We start from the raw sequence: 17,818 nt of genomic DNA on the forward strand, positions 1-17,818 counted from the left end.
CGACGAATACCTATCCAACACCAACCGAGGACCAGCCCGCTTCAACCGATCGCCGTCGCCCTACCCATACCAGTCGCCCAACCGCCGTAGCAATGCTGATTTCGCACGTGGAAGTACCCCAGCCCACGCAGGGGAAACTAAAAGTAGCAATTTCTGGAGGTAAAGTTGCAAGATCGCGGAAAAATAAAAACCCTCCAACGACGCAACGACTCGCGGAAGGCGATGATTCCCGACATGCCCTCAGCCCGACGACCCGATCTAACAGGGACGTGACTTTCGAACACGACAACCACACGGCGCGATGCGTACCCGACTTGACCGAACCTTACGCTGAGAAGACGACGACCACGACGCACAGTGCCCTACCGTCAACACGCACAAGGCGAGATACGACGCCACGACGCACCCGGAACTCGAAGAAAGCAGCGTCCGACGTTCAACTGTCCATCAGCGGCTTTGAAGTAGTCGCGCTCATAGACACGGGAGCCGACTACTCAGTCATTAGCGGACCATTTGCGTCTAAGCTGCTGTAACGTATGACCAGATAGGACGGTCCGTACATAAGAACAGCAGGAGGTCACCTCGTAACTTCACGTTGAACGTGCACATCACTCGTCACCATAGACGGCACTACGTACCCTGCTGCGTTCGTCATTTTACGTAACTGCTCCCGCGACGTAATTCTCGGAATGAACTTTTTGACTGACAACGGCGCAATAATTGATCTCCAGACCAAGTCGATAACTTTTTCCTCTGATCACTGCATGGCGCCGGAACCTAACCCCGAAAACGGTGCTGCTGTAAGGATCGCCGACGATCATGTCGCCCTGCTACCCCGCACCTTCACCAGATGTCATGAAGCCAGAGACGACCCAGTTGTCTTGAAGTAAAACGCGTTTATTGGAGCGAACTTGTGCTCCCTAACAACTCAAAGAACACAGGCGGCGAAGCAGAGCCAACAAAGTGACGTGTGCGGGCGATCGTCGACGATCGGTACGCCGTGGCGTCTGCTCTGGAGGCTTTTATCTTTCGGCGCGAGTGTTTGTGGAACCGTCGATTCACATCGAGAACATTGTAGATCAGAGATTATTCTGGGCTAGTAACGTGAAGACGAAACAGTCTGCTTATCTGAATGAGATAGCCCGTGCGGCATAAAAATAAATAATGCAGGACGCGCTTCGTTTGACACAGATAATAGGCTTGGGCGTGGCCGGGCAGTAAAAACAAACAATAAATAAACGAACCAACGCCGCCTGTATAAACAATGCCTAACGCGTGACCGAAAAATGGCCAAACAGCCACTCTCCTGTTGCTCTCTCATACCCTTCCCCGCTCCGTAGCCTTCCAGCGTGCTTTCGTGTCCGCCAGCCAGCGCCGCTTCTCGGAAACTATGCAAAATAGTGGAAAGTTTGTTTAGCGTTCCCGAGGCGGCGCTCCTACGCCTTCTTGTTTTTCACCATGCCTGTCTGTCTTGGTCTGTCACTGATAAAACTTCCTTTGTCACGAAGTAAAATCCCTTGCGCTGCCGCAGGCTGATGCCGGCTTTGCGCGCTTATCTACTCGGATCACAGGCCCTGAAATTTTCTGAGTGGGGCATCCCACCTCTATCCCCTCCGCATTTAGGTATTGTTTTGACCCCGCTGTTCGCACTCCGCATCGGTACGCACTTCTAAAATTGAGGACGTACTGTAGAAGCGCCAGGACAGCGTGGCGGGATCCCAGCTGCTTATCCTTTTGTTTCCTATAATTTTCTGAAGTTTACAAGCACGCGATATTATTGGAAAGTAATCGTAGAAGTGAGCGCCTGAACAAAAAACGTGCACGCAATTTTTTCTTATCTAAATACTCCAGAAAGAAAAATATCAGTAAAATAATGGCTGCCCCATCCGAAAATATCCTTTTTCTGTTAGCTATATGTCTACCCGACAATCAGTATGTTCTTACACTATTTCAGTCCGCCTCCGTCTTTATCTTTGGAAAAATGCAGCAAGTATGAAGCGAGCGACACGTTAAACGAGATCCCCAGTGCGCCACAGAACTAGCGCCCCGTCGTGGCTAAGATGTAAGCGAAACGACCCTTGAAGCCCAACAGGCAATCTGACAGACACACGTCGTAGAAGTGGGTGCAGCGTTCGCGACTCGCGAGCAGTGACGTAAGGCGAGATGTCCGCCGGCACGCGCCACATAGCGGATCAGTGCCTGAACTAAGCGTTCCTACCCTTCCCATTGAAAAGCGCGCGACGTGTCAGGCAATGTTAATACAGGCGGCGTTGAACGAACAAACGCATACATGGTTCGCGGCAATATAATACTAGACATCAAGCCAAGAAATTAGTTTCCGGAAAGCGTAAAATTATGTACAATTTATCGCTGAGCAGGAGAATAACATGGGCTTCGAAAATATTCGATTATAAAGCGGGAAAATTATCATCATCATCGTCATCATAATCATGATTATCATCATCATAAGGGCCCCAAGGACGTAGTAGCCCCAGGCCCCAAAGTTTCTTGATCCGGCACTGGGTTCTTGTTCATTCCGCGCTTACTTAAGCCCGTTCTACATGGAGCGAATTTCGCCTGCGAATCCGCTGGAACGAACATTCGCACTTGCGAAGTTCGCAATGCCTGGAATTGTCGTCTACATGGGGCGTGCGAACGCCGCGATTTTCGCATTTCAGATGCGCCTTGTTTGCTGACTGAATTAGGTTTGCCACCAGCAAAGGTTGTTGTGATTTTATCAAGTGTGGTTTTTTAAAGGCGATAGTCTTTCTTGGGCTAACCAAGAAATTTTGGTCTGTCTGTATGTCTGTATATCTGTCCGTCTGTCTGTCTGTCTGTGACCCGATTCAGCCACCCGGCCAAAGCAAAACAATGCCTGCGCAATAGTCTTATATGGTCACAGCTAAATCTACCTGTCTATGTCCGGTGTAATGTTCATACTTGTCAAGATTTTTGAAGAACAAGACATTACGCAAATATGAGACAACAAATCAATACAGAAGTGATATTTGCAGTGTTCCTTTATAAAAAATCAAACAGGCTTTAGTTTTGCGAAATTAAATACTTCATCAACTGCAGAAAAAGAATTCACTCCGCCGTCGCCTGCTGTCGCCCGCGCCACTATAGCTTCTGGCGCCATTTTAGAAATCAACCGGCAACAGTTACGCAAGGTTTCACTAGATAGGTTTCACGTTCTGCTTGCAACGCACGTGGAGTAGGGAAACGCGGTTCTATAAACGTTGAAGTAGGGCGTCTCGATTAACGCTCGTCTTCACCGTACGGCAGCGTTCGCATCGAGACACCCGGTTTGGAGCAGTGGAACGCGGGAAATTTAAAATGATTTAAGCAAACATTTGGCGTCTTTACCTTGGCAGGAGCGCGATGCAAGAGGAACAACATGAGAGGTGAGCGGGAAGGCGAAGGGAGGCATTTACTTTGCAAAAGCCGATAAAGACTATCGTCTTTAGACGGCATTTGCAACGAAAGGAGTAGATACGCGGCCAATTTTTTTTTACTTTCTTGGCAAGTTGTTTCTTCCTGGTTTGCGGTAAATATAGGTTTATTTACGGTTTTATATAAGAATCGCCAATTCTTTATCAATATACGCACACACAGCAGAGAAGACAAACGTTTTGGTGTGGCCGCGCTTTTGTCGCGCTCATACAAGCAACGCCATCTGGTTTCCAAGCGTGCAAGTGGTGCCGAGCTGTGCTCCTATTGGCCGCAGGTCCGGCCCCCCTACGCCGCACACGCCGCAGGAGCGGCGTTTGCTCGACCGCTTCAAATGTTTGGCACTTTGCCGCAGCAACGAAAAAAGATTGATTGATGATTGATTGCAGGGTTTAACGCACCGACGCAACGCAGGCGATGAGGCGCGCCGTAGTGGAGGGCTCCGGATTAATTTTGACCACCTGGGGATCTTTAACGTGCGCCAAAATCTCGTACACACGGGCGTTTTTGCTTTTCGCCTCCATCAGAAAAGCGGCCGCCGCGGCCGGGAATCGAACCCGCGACCTCGTGCTCAGCAGCGCAACGCCTCAGCCACTGAGCCACCGCGGCGGGTAACAAAAAAGGGTGGTTTTGCCGCATCAGCGAATTCGCAGGCCAAATCAGCCCATGTAGTACGGGGTTTACACGATGAATGACCAACTCGCCGAAGAATCCATTCTCTTCGTGGCCCCAGCGGCGGCGGTCGGGCACCTACGGCCAACGTCTACGTTCCGTCGACCTTCGCTTCGACGGCCCCGAAAGGCTACGTTCGCGCCGAGACTACCTGGGACCTCCAGCGGCCGCGTCTACCAGGGGGTAGCCACAGAGGTAGCACGCCGCCCAAACAACGGCCGCGCGCGTCGAGCGCCGGCATCACAGACCTCCAGCGGTAGTGGCTACAGGGAGTTAGCCACGAAGGGAACTAGTCGGGACGCGCGGAGGCCACGCCGTCCAAGGAGTGACCGCGCGCAGCGCACGGCGGCACCGAAGCGAGATGAGGACGGCTACCACCGAGTCCCGGCCCCGCCACGGGTGCGACACGTCAGCGCCGACGACCGGGTAGGCCAGTCCATTAGAACAACGAGGGAGTTGTGGTGCGAACGGCATTAATTAGGACTTGATGTTTTTAGTGGATATGAACTAATTGTGTAGGAATTTATTGTAGAGACTTTTGGGTTTAGGTTTGAATTGTGTTTCGGGATTGTTAGAGGTTTGAGTGTATCACTTGTGTGTAGTGCAAGATTTGAGAGGTTTTCGTAAGGGTTTTTTAAGTGTACATAATTGGGTGTTATGTTAAGCCTGTCAACGGCTTTCCTGCGTCCATCCCTCTGAGCTTGTAAAGACAACCCCACCATCCGCTCACGTGACATTGTGCTATATACTGCACACGCCCTACAAGCTCAAACAGGAGCACAGACAATTCTTGAGTCCCGGGCAATACCCCCGAGTACGTGCGCCAATCGCTTCAAGGGCATATAAACATTGTCGTCGCCGTCATTATAGCACGGGTTTAAAGTTGGCTTGGCCGCAAGGCGTTTAAACGTACGCCATTACCGACGGTGAAAATCTGGCAATACAAGATTCTCTTGATAATTTATCAGATGACAAAATGAGAATACAAGATGACAAAAAATTCACAGCATATCCACGGGTGAATGATGATGAGTGGGCGAAGCTCCTGAGGGGAAATCATCGGTAAAACCGTGACTCTTCAGAGAAAGTTCGCCCACTACATCTGTGTCCGAACGTAACGTCTAGAAAGTCTCGCTTAAACCGCGCGTCGGCACCTTGGGGCTGAGCTCGCCTCATGCGTTTTGCAGGCGCCTCACGAGCTCTCACTGCATCGGGGTCTGCCTGCCGATACGCGCGCTTTCTCGCCGCTTCCCGTTCTCTGACGTTTTGGAGATCCTCTTCGCGCCGCAGCCATGCCGCTTCGCGTACGGCAGGGTCCTCGCGCCGTTGCCGTGACGCTTGGGCCTCTCGTTCTCGAACGCTGGTATCTTGGCGGCGTCGTCGCGCAGCCAGACGACACGCTTCGGCCTCCCGCTCTCGTACGGCAGGATCTTGGCGGCGGCGTCGCGCAGCTTGACGGAGCGCTTCTGCCTCGTGGGCTCGCACATCTGCAGCCTTATCCATCGGGCGACTCCGAGCGCGCGCCAACAGCGAACGGATTTTATTACAACGCTCCCCGCCATCTAGTAAACAATCCAAGAACTAAACTAGAGGTAGCCACCCAATCTAGTAAACAATCCAAGCGCATCTTTTCATCATATACAAGTACCGCCATCTAGTAAACAATCCAAGAACTAAACTAGAGGTAGCCACGCCATCTAGTAAACAATCCAAGAACTAAACTAGAGGTGGCTACATACATACGTCGAGGATGGACAGACCCACGCCTTAAGGAGCTTCGCCCCTAATAAACATATCTTGGCGTATACATGGAGTGGTCTTAGACGCCTTTTGTCGGATAAAATGTTTTGGAATCGTTTTGAAAAAAAAACAAAATTTATACCCGTTATCGGTAAGAAGAATACCTCCTCAGACGGCCATGTATTCATAGCTAACGAGAATTCTGCAACATATACGTTTTCATAGTCGACTTATTATTAGGAATAAAATAAATGCCGTGTTTACTGTGTCTGTCTGGCGGCCTAATTCCATATCACGTTTTCTGAAATATCTCTATTATATTGCCGGTTACAAGGCCTCTTACACTGGATCCTCTTACTCTGAAGACGAAAATTTTATTTCAACGCAACTTTGTCGACAGACGCTGGTTTCCCTAAAATCTGGCAATTTACAGCGTTGCTGTAAATGAGTGGCATGTAGTAATAGAGACGTGCATGGCTCCGTTTTATTTGATGTCGTGCTTGCTTCGGCGAATGACCCATTACTGGACAGCCACCTTCATTGAGTAGAATCGCTGGTTATTTTTTTTTTGTAGCGTGAGCTACACCGGCCTACGTTGAGCTTTTTCGCGTGGCTCCTGGAGAACCGTGCTGCGCATGCGCGAGGAGCAGGGACGTCTCACGGCGCTCAGCTGGCGCACTGGAGCCGCCGCCGCCGCGGCCGCGACTTCATTGAATTGAATTGGATTGGATTGAAATTGTTTTGCAGCAGTAAGGAAACCTAAGGAAGCAGTAAGAAAACAGCCAGGAAATTTAAGAATAACCAGCTGAACCCCAGCTCACGCTACGTATAACCTGGCATAGCCGAGCTAAGCTACTGCTAATTTTTATAACTAGGGCTCTGTGTGCTACAAAGAATGCGGAAGAGCAAGCTTTTGAAAACTAAGCCTAAACAAACCTCCTTAAAGCTGGCTGCACTTCCACTCTGAATTCCGTTTCACAGTTGACATTTTCTGAAACAATATTAGAAATCTAATATTGGTAATAATTTTGGTAATATTGGCGCCAACACTACACAGGTAATGAGGTCTGTAAACCTCATAAACGGTGTAGTTTCGGCGCGCCGTAGTAAATCTTGACCACCACGGGATCTTTCACCCGCGCTAAAATCTCGAACACACGGGTGTTTTTGTTTTTCGCCTCCATCAGAAAAGCGGCCGTCGCGGTCGAGAACCGAACCTTCGTGCTCGGGCTCAGCCGCACAATGCCTTAGCCACTGAACCACCGCGTCGTTAGGAGCCTATGAGGGTCCGTTTGGTGCTGTCATCTAAAGAAGCTTACATCTATTGCCCTAACGTCAGATTCACTTCTAAACGCAATTCAATACCTGTGAAAACATGGTTTTCAGCCAATACGAGCCATTTCATCAAAATATCAGCACCGTGGCAGCTTATAGGCGCAAGCATGCCTATTATAGGCTGCTTTTCTGCATGGCGTTTTTCAGGGAGGACACCATGAAATCCTGAATTATTGTCATAGATAGCTTTTCTGTTAAAATTCCGGGCCAACAGTGCCCGATAGCGACACGGGTGTAACAGTCGAGCGTAGGCGGATGCGAATACGGCGTCCGCTGCGCTTGTGCGCGAGCGAGAAACGACGAGGAGTATTTCCGCCATAGAATGGCCGAAATTGCCTTCGGTGCAGAGGATCCAACTTGGAAGAGTTGAAGTGCACGCACACCAGCTTTTAAAGAGAGTATCTCGATCACCATTATAGCTCGATTTTTTATATATGCGACAGAGTGTAGTTCGTGCAAATACCGGACCAGAAGCGTGGAAGCCGGGTACACAGTCGCAGGACAACATTACCGCAACACTCCGCAACGCACACATCTTCGCTAGAGCATACTTTTTACAGGAGTGGAATGGCAGGTAAATTTCTTAAAATATAGCATTTTTTGCACTTGCGTAGTGCTTAGATTTAAGTATGTTGTAAAACCATAACGAACAGTGCGTGCCAATACATGCTGCAATTCTGAGTGAGATTGCTGCGAAAAAAAAATAAAAGCGGAGGCTTTGCTCGGCTATGCCGGGATATACGTAGCGTGAGCTAATATTCAGGTGGTTATTCTTAGGTTTCCTGGTTGTCTAGGATTAGCTGATTATCGTGCCTACTGCTGCTGAAACGATTTCTCATCCAATCCAATCCAGTCAGGGTAACAGCGGCGGCTCGGGGGCGCCAGCTGTGTGCCGTGAGACGGCACTGCTCCTCGCGCATGCGCGGCACATCTTTCCAGGAGCCACGCGAAATCGTTCAACATTGGCCAGTGCAGCTCACGCTACAAAAGCCTCGAGAAAGGCCTCAAGCCCGCATCAGAGCCTCGCAGTTGCCCTGAGACATTGCAGGCACAGCCGACAGATAGGCGTCAGAAAGGCGCGGCTGTCTCCTCTGTCCGTGCATTAGTGACAGCTGACACAGCTTTGGTGCTTGCTTTGAAGTGCAGAGCACTTAAGGCACTCACCTTGTCGTCCTAGCTCGCTCACTGAAACCAAGCGTATCGCCACGGCATTATGGTGTCACGGACCCTTCGCCGCAGCGTAACCGAGAGGCTTCCAAAGCCAAGTGGCTATGCCAGGATATACGTAGCGTGAGTTAAGGTTCAGCTGGTTATACTTAGCTTTCCTGTTTGTTTAGGATTAGCTAATTATCATGCTCGCTGCTGCTCATCATCCAATCAAAATCCAATCTATATCCAGTCCAGTTCAATAAAATCCAATCCTCGCGCTTGCGCAGCACGGCTCTCCAGGAGCTACGCGAAACTGGTCAACCTGTGCCAGTGTAGCCTATCCAATAAAATCCAATCCAAGTAAAGCTATTGTTCGCGGTGTACCCCAGAGGATTCGAAAGCCAAGAAGTTTCTATAGTCATAAGCATTCGAAACTCGTGAAACACTGGCGCTTCTCGTACATCTTCCCGTTGCTTCGCGCAAAGAAAACTATGGTACATTTGAGGAAAAATATACGTAATTAAACGGAAGCGCCCGCGTTCCTTTAGTTAAGGACGCCCGTTTGGTTGGTTTTTACGATACTAAACGCAAAATGTGCAAGTGCATACGCCGGTACATGCGAGGAGAAAAGAACAGAGAGAACAGAACTCCCGCTGGCGCCGTTCCAGGCAGGGGGTGCGCGAGCACTGCCAATGTGGGAAATTTTAATTGCATGGGGTGGTAGCAGTAAACGGGTAACGGCGGCACGGCCCATTATGGCGAATCACTGCTCTGCACTTCCGAATGCTTTCACAATGATGGCACGGCTTTAATTTTTTTTTTCAGCGCGTGCTGCATTTCTCCGGATAAGATGAGGTCTGTTAAAATTATATATTGACGTTTGAAACCATACGCGTTAGTGCGTGTCCAACAAGTTGTGTTCAAACAGAGTAGCGACTGAGTGGATTTTTCTCGGGCTTGCCTTGTAATCTGCTACGCTGAACTCGGATGGCCGAGTGCCCCCGCGATTTCACGGGATGAAACGTGCTGGGCGGTCGTCCGCTGCCATATTTTTGTCAACAAGGCGACAATTTGTCACGCCGTGTTTTGCTGGCTTGTTAATTCGTGCACGTTTTCACACTAAGGACATCAGGATTTTATGGACTGAAGAAAGATAGACGCTTTCAAAAATGAGAGGGAAATGCTATATTTTAGCCATTATATTTCTGACCATTGACATATTGTCCTGCCTCGCATGAAAGACACATTGAAAAGTGAAATGCTAATATTTATGGGAGGGCTGACAGGAATGCCTTTAAATTATGTTCGCAGCGTTCACCCCTGACAGCAGAAAAATATTTTTTGCTATGCAATGAATGCGTCTACAAACTTTGCATCAATAAAATATTCTGCAAGGTTATTAGTTCGGAATTCATAAAACAACTACCTGCCCCCACGCTTACCTGCAATTGTCAAGTGCGTGAGTTGGAAGTATACAAATATTATAAGTAACAAAAATGAAGTTAATAAACTACAAAAATTTTTAAGCCAGCAGATGAGAATGTTACCGACTTCGATAAGTGGGACAAACACCACCAAATCAAAGCTTGTTCACCTATTGGTAAAGCTGGTGGAAACGCGATGCTTTCTTTCATCCCAAACCGACTGGAATGAAGGTCCAGTCTAGTGAAAGTTTAGTTTTTTGTTGTTTGGATTGAGCGGAGCCGGCGCTGCACTGACTGGTGGTCAGTGCAGAGCCGGAGTCAGTGCAGTGCAGTGCTCACTCGGGGTGACGGTATCCCGACACGCGTGTCACGCGGCGTCACGCAACTAAAGGCTTTGGTAACACGTCAATCGAGTAACACGTCAATCGTAGGCAAAGTTTTTGGGGGAACTTTGCCCTCGGCGTTGCCCCTCAGGCTGCCGTTGCCAGGACGTAGATGAATACACAGTGTTTTAAACACGCAAACATTACGAATCGACGCCTTAATTACCAAAGTACAATGAAAACTTAATCAAGGGTCGCTTTATGGGGCTGATGATGATGATGAGGATTGTGTTGCTTAGCATGCTCCCCCTTTGTAACGCCACTGTACAATCACGTCGCCAAAAATACAAAAAGTAAAAAATAAAAACAAATAAAAAAAACGCATTTATAAAATTTTTCTGCTAGTCTCACTTCTTTGTTCGCATGTCTTCCAAGATTGTTCGCCGCTCTTTTCGCACGAACACTCTAACCTTCTTTTACTAATAACCTCTACTGGTGTCTAATTCACTTTGCGATTACTTTAAAGAAAAGGGCTTCCGGAACCTGGATAGCTCACTCACTGAGGACTGTCCGGATACTTTTGCCCTCCGTTACAATATGTCTCATGGTTTCTGGCCCCCCGCCGTAGCCTGCGCACAGTTCCCCCTGTACCGGCTCGGGGATAAACGTTTCTGCTCACAAGCAAGCCGGCAGGGCTTCAAAATGCAACACACTATATTTCGGTATCATGGAAGATTATTTCCGCCCTGGGCCACCTCAGGCGCCGACCCATTTCTCGCCGTAACCGCGCCGTACGGGAACAATATGTCCGCACTCTCGCCAACGACAAAGCTCCCGATGAAATAGACATTTTTCCCGACGCATCCATGAACAGAACAACAGCAGCGGTGGCCTGGACCTGCCCTGACATCCCCCAGCCTAATGCCACTCGCAATATAACAAACACATACGGTCTCACTGATGAAGCCGAACTTTTCGGAATCCTCCGCGCCATTCAGGCCATGCAAAGCGCGACCTCATTTATCACCACCAACAACTTCCGTGTCATCACTGACTCCCATGTCGCTCTACGGGAACAGAACAGGTCCTTCTCACCCAATTCTTCGGCCACCAACATTCTTTACAAAATTCGCGACCTCACTCACGAAGGGTTCAAGATACGCCTGGTCTGGACTCCTGCTCACACATATGGAGTGGACGGAAACCATTCGACGCATAATGCTGCCCGGGAGTGTTTACGCAATCCTCCCATGGTTCCCGTGTCCATCCAAGGAAGACCTGAGCCCCAACAGGCATGCGAAATGGACTGGCAGCAAAAATACCGTCGAATTAAGAACCTCAGCCGGCAACGGCTTGTCTTCACCTCACCTCCTGGTTTTCTTGCTCCTCTGCAGTCCCTGCCAAGAACAGGAGAAATTTTCGCTAATAAAGTCTACGCTGACTCGGCCTACACTCCGCACGTCATCTCCAAATGGACAACGCATAGGCACCTTGCTAGTCCTCGGTGCCCCTACTGTGGCAGCAACAATACACCGAACCTTTTCCACCTCATGTGGGCTTGTTCAGCTTACTCGACTTACCGCGACCACTTCCTTACAACGCACGTACGCCCGACGACTTCTGAAGAACATGTCCAACACGTCAGAAACAACCCCCAAATTTTACAGAAAATTACAGAATTTGGTCTCAAAACAGGTCTCTATAAAGTAGTATGATGGCGGATCGTTCACCCTCTCTCTAGATGTACCCCCAAACACACCTCTTGTGACTCCTGAACGGCTCCTTTTGGATACCCCAATCATGGTCGTAGTAGAGTGCCCTCGTCACAACTTCACCTGTGTATATCGTACTAAGTGAACGCTCACAGTGCAGTGCAGACTTTATATGAACAATCTTCCCCTCCCCTGTTCCCCGTGTCCCACACCAGGGCCTATTGGCCTCCTCCTGTAATAAAGTCATCCATTCCATTCCCCTGTCATCTCCTGCTTCCCGATCTTGTCAATATCTAAGGACTTCTTCCCGTCCATCCTCTTTTTTCAGGTGGCTGTCTATGATTCTTTCACTTCATCTTTTATTGCATTGGTCGTTTCCCCTGCAATTCCAAGTTTCATATCCTTTGTCGTCAGCCTTGTGGTTCTTTTCCTCCACTGTGTGTACAAGCCTTTCTCGTAGAGATGCCGTAACACTTTGGCCGCCCATCTCTGGTCATCAATATTTCTCAGCCCTTCTTCAAAACATATTTTTCTCTGCGCTTCTCTGATTTCAAAAGAGACCCATCCCATATCTCCCTGCACTGCCTCATTTGTTGTTTTACTCTGTAATACTAATTCCAATAAACCTACCACCCTCTGATTAACTTCTCGCCCTGATTTATTCCCTGATTTGACACACACTAGCGCGTTTGAAAAGGTGAGCGCTGGTACTATTACTCCCTTCCAGATTCCACTCACTAGTTCATATCTGTTACGTCCCCACAGTGTTCTATGCTTCATGATAGAGGCGCTTCTTTTTCCTTTCAATCCCTAATGCTCCTCATAAGTTTTTAGATAGGCCTGACCTTCGTTTCAGGCCTCGGCTTCTGAGGAGCTGCAGCGCCCTCTTTTGACGAGTATTGTTATCAATGGCACGCTCGAACTGAGACCAGTCAAGAAGGGACACCATTGCCCCTGTGGCGAATCACTGCTCCGTAGTTAACAGTATTCCCGTTGTGTGCTTTAATCTACCGGCGTCCTCTAATGAAGATAACAATGATGATTTGATGGCGTTGAAGTTTTTGGGACGTACCAACTCGGGACGTCCGCCAGTGATAAAGCGTTCACTTTGCTTCTGAACTGGAAGTAGGAGTTTTGACAGTGCGTTTTGGCGTAACATTTTAGATTTCGGACCTTGAAGACAACGGCTTTTGACCAAAGAAAAACAACCTTTAAGTTCAGTGCGTTTTCTTGTGGACGGTCACCATCAGGGAGGCATACAAAGCCTTGGTCTAAAATCAAAACGGCTTAGACCGTGTCGAACTGGCGCCATCGCATAGACGTCGTTTTAATGCAGGGGACCCCGTATCGATTCTCAGTACGGCAGTCGTTTTTTTCCCGACGTAATTTTCCAAAGCTGGCTTTCCTGTAGTGTATTGTGCCGCCCACCAGACGCCATCAGTTAGGAATAGGAAGCTTAGCTTAATAAAAAAGAAAAACAATTGATTGCAATCCACGTTGTGAAGGTGGTTGGAAAGCAAAGCTGGAAACGACACCACCAAGAACCGCCCATGTAACGTCCCTTGAATTCACACACGTGACTATACAAAGAGTGAAATCGGACATTCTGCCAGCCGTTATCAGGAATTTGCGGGGGCCGCGTCCCGAACGTAGCAGCAGCGTCGGCCAGGGCCGGGCTAGAGCGGCGGACGCCGCCGCTGTAGCCCCGACGCGCGTCGGCGAAAGAAAACAGCGAGGAGCTTCATTAGAAGAGTTAGACAGCGGAGCCTAGTCATTCTGATGTGCTAGCTTGGTACTACACCACCCCGCGACACAAGCGGGGACACTAAAACAACTGGGCATGTGAGCGTAGGGATACCCATTTATACCGATTTAAACCCGTTAGTTTAGTCAGTTTGAGAATGAAGAGAAAGGTGAGGTAACTCTTATAATCGCTTTTTATGAGGACAAGTTGCTCCTTTCGCCTCTTGCAATACCTGTTAAAACACAACCTAATTGGTATTCACCAATTTAGAAAACGGAGTCCTATTCGAGGCAAGCAGTCCACAAAGGTAGTGTTTATTTACCGGCCAGTTGTCTGTATGTGGTCTCTACATTTTTCATCGTGCCCTGCACGCCAATCCTTAGCGTATCGGTGCCGTTCGACCACTTAATTTCGTCGTGCCCGGGTCACGCATGAGGTTCTGTCGAACAATTTAATAAAGCCGTGCGAAGGAACTGCGCAATGGACGCGAAGCTGCGCCAAAACAGGCTTAGAAGAACCGTCGCTAAAGCAGACGACAAAGCGTTGGAATGTTCACGCCGACGTGACCACCTAGGTGAGCAGATCCGGCGCACGGGGAACGTGGGATAAATCCGCGTGGCCATGCGTTTGGGTTGGGACCAGAAGAAATTTCGAATAAAGCGATATTTTGAATAAAGCGAGCTCGTTATAACGAGGGAATACTGTATTTGACTCCCAAGCAAAGATGAGTGAGGATGGTTCCAAACGCCTAAAAAAAATTACGAGGCGCCCACACACAACACAAATATTATCACGCGCTATATATCCACGAGGTCGCGGGTTCGATTCCGGGCCGTGGCGGCCGCTTTTCTGATGAGGGCGACAAGCAAAAACGCCCGTGTGCTTGTCATTTCGGCGCATATTAAAGATCCCCAGGTGATAAAAATTAATCCGGAGCCCTCCACTACGGCGCGCCTCATCGCCTGCGTTGCGTCGGCGCGTTGAACCCTACAATCAATTATATATCCACGGCAGTCTACGGCGGGGGTATACACAAAAACGCTTCTTTGTTAGGTAACTTAGTCGAAATACCGCGTGACGTGCCCCAGCTAGCAAAAGGTTCCTTGCCGACAGTGTTTCCGATGCCCCGCAGAATGTGTCGAAACCTTTTCCCTGGAAGAGGATATCGAGGATAGAGCGCAGTGACAGGATTCCATGGTTTGGGGGCTCGATCGTTCTTAATTCGCAAAAAAACGTACTGGCATCAATTCATGCTTCGGTAACAAACTCTTCGTATTCGTAGGAACCAATTTATTTGGCTAATGTTTTTTTTTAGAGGACGAAAATGCGCCCTTAAAACCGGCTGAAAGCGCCCATTCCTACGAATGCATCACAGCGAAGCGCCGTCCGCTGCACTGCTCCCCAGGCCGACACTGGCCGGCCGCGCTCCGACTGCGTGCAGCGCCGCCGCTGCATGTATCACGGAGGAGCCCTCTTCGCGGCCGGCGGACGGCAGACTATAAAAAACAATACCTTTACTGCGACTTTACAATGACAATCGCGTTCCTGCTGCGCCTGTATCTAGAGTAGAGGGGATGCCACCATCCCCCTTTAACGTTGAAGGTGTGAGACACAATTATGTAAGGGCTTATTTTCAGTCTGGGATGGTATTGTCGTGTTTGTCCGTTTTCAAAACGCGTGTTGTGCGCCCGTCTTATTGGGAGGTATTTATAGTTGTAAGCGGGCATTGGGGTGACTTTTGCCAAACACTTCTTGTAAACACATTTCAAATGACTAAACCTCTTTTAAATTATCTTTTATGTGTTTATTGTTCCACCAGCGAACCAACGACAACGCGACAAAATTCATCAGGTCCAGACCGTCTGCTCCGAGAAGCGACGGCTCAGTGCAGTAGCTCAGCCGTGCTTGCTTGGCGTAACGTCTGGTTGTTCGCTTTTAGCCAAGACTAACGTTATACGCACGACGTCGTGGGGTCTGGCGGAAGTCATTATACGCACGACGCGACTGACGCGCCAGCGCGGCAGTTGCTGAAAACTAAAAGTGGCGGGTTCCCCAAGCCCCTTGGCAGCTTCGACGGATGCGGCATGGCATTCGAAGTTGTGGCACGATTTATTGGCGTTAGCGATTTTGATCACGCCTTTAGAGAATTTCGGCTCGAGAACATCGCCCTTTTCATAGTAAAAACTAGAAAAACACTGGACGTCTTCAATTCGCGGCTAAGAATGAGACTTACCTCCTGCAAAAGAAACTAAAGTACAAAAACGAGAAAATAGACTCGGCCATAGGGACGATAAACTAGGACATCGCCGTGAGTGGTAATAAAAGCTTCGCATTAGTTTCTGCACTATCGGTGCAGTTTGTTGTTGAGTGCCGCGGTTGCTCGCGCGCACGACTGTTATGTTACACGCTGATGCATCTAATGAGGGCGAACTTTTGGGCAAGTTGGTATTCTATTGCAAAACCGTTCAAAGCGCAAACCATAAACGAGGGATGACGAGCGCGTCCCTGTGCTCTCTCGTCGTCCCGCGTTTATATTTTGCCCTTCGAACGGTTTTGATGCATCTACGCATGTCGTTTTGTTTTATTGCATAGGATAAACTGGTTATTTCTGTTTATTGCGTGTCGGCGTCATTTCGTCGAGCGGGTCAGGCTTGCGAACCCTTCGCACATGAAGGAGGTTCCTTCACGGCGTATACATAAACCATTCAGATCTTGTTCAGTGCACATTTGGTTTCTAGTTTTTAGTATGTACGTAAATGGCTAATGCCCAAAGGAAACATGATATCTGTTATAATTTCTCAACACATGTGGATATGTGCTTGAAATTAAATTTCGTGGGTATTCATTTTGAAATAGTTAAAATTCGGCTTGCATGTGGCCACCGAAATAAGTTTCAGAATAAAATGAAATGGGGGTGGATCTGACTTCGTTTTTTTAATTTGTTGACCTTGAACTTAAACTTACTTTCAACTGCAATTGCAACTGAACTTTCTTAACCCGCATCAGTAGAACTTATATGAGCTGCGAATTCCCCATCGGTAATAGGAAATATGGTCGGTGTGTCAAAGGCGTAACGTGGTACAGCGCATGTTAAAGAAGTCGCATAGCGGCAGTCGTAAGTAAAATAAATGCATTATCCGGTTCTATGTCTTGCTTTTCATTAACATCAGCTATGCTTTCCTTAATTGCGATACGGAGCACGAAAGTTGACGAAAAGCCATTTCGAGGAGCGTTGTACGGCTTTCATCTGAACCATCGGCTTCGCAGCCAGTGGTATGACCACCATACCCGTGGTGCGACAGAAAACAGCGATACGGCCGTTTGGTTATTCGGCAAAACGCTCTCTCGGGCGATTGGGACGGCCGGAGCAACGTGCCGCCGCGCCGCCGGTTGCTCCTGCTGCCGCGTTGGCGCGTCATTCGCGTCGTTCGTATAGTGGCTTCCGCCAGACCTCACGACGTCGTGCGTATAATGTCAGTCTTTAGCCAATCCCGGCTTGCTCAAAACGGACACTTTTGAAACGGACACAAAACCGGCGAAACACGAGAATACCGCCCCTGATATTCATCAGAGCAGAAAGCCCTCTCCACAGCACAGAAAGACGCCAATTATTCCTCATGATATCCTAACAACGTTGCGTCATCCACTCCCGCCGAGGCTGCAAGGCATATCAAGGCTAGTTCGCGTAAATGCCCGATTGCGGTGGACCACAAACAAGGCGAGATGAAGCGGGCTTACCCATGGCGACTCAGCTGCCTTGGTGGCTTCCGCTGGCAGGCAAAGAGATGAGCGCTAGACGCGCCGTTGGGATATCGTTGAGGGCGGGCTTCGGGCGAGGGGTGAGCAGCAGGTAAGCGGCGAGCGATGCGTGTGGGAGTGAGCGCGGTCCGTTTTCTTCTTCGTCCTCGAGGAGAACGTGCCCGGCAATGATAAAAAAGGCTAGAAGAAGAAAAAGAAACACGCTGATTCCTCTTTCATAGGAATCGGTAAAACACGAAAGTGAAATGTGCCTTCACAGGAGCAGATATTGTGAATTCATATAAACTTACACGTCGCTATTTATATTACCTCGGTGTGGCGCCCTTAGACGCGTCAACGTTAGACACTGGATTGCACGCGCCGGAATATTGCGGAAGTTCAACGGGAAGCCCAGCACCTTGAAAAGCGTGCGAACGAAACTTAACCGAAACCGAAACCAAAAACAGTAGGTGGCGGAGGTTGCCTCAATTCACCCGCGTCGCGCGTACACGAAGACGCTGGCTTCGAGGC

The sequence above is a fragment of the Haemaphysalis longicornis genome, unplaced genomic scaffold (assembly GCF_048455015.1).
Source record: "Haemaphysalis longicornis isolate Haplotype H1 unplaced genomic scaffold, Haemaphysalis longicornis Haplotype H1 scaffold_5, whole genome shotgun sequence".
Taxonomy (NCBI): Eukaryota; Metazoa; Arthropoda; class Arachnida; order Ixodida; family Ixodidae; genus Haemaphysalis; species Haemaphysalis longicornis.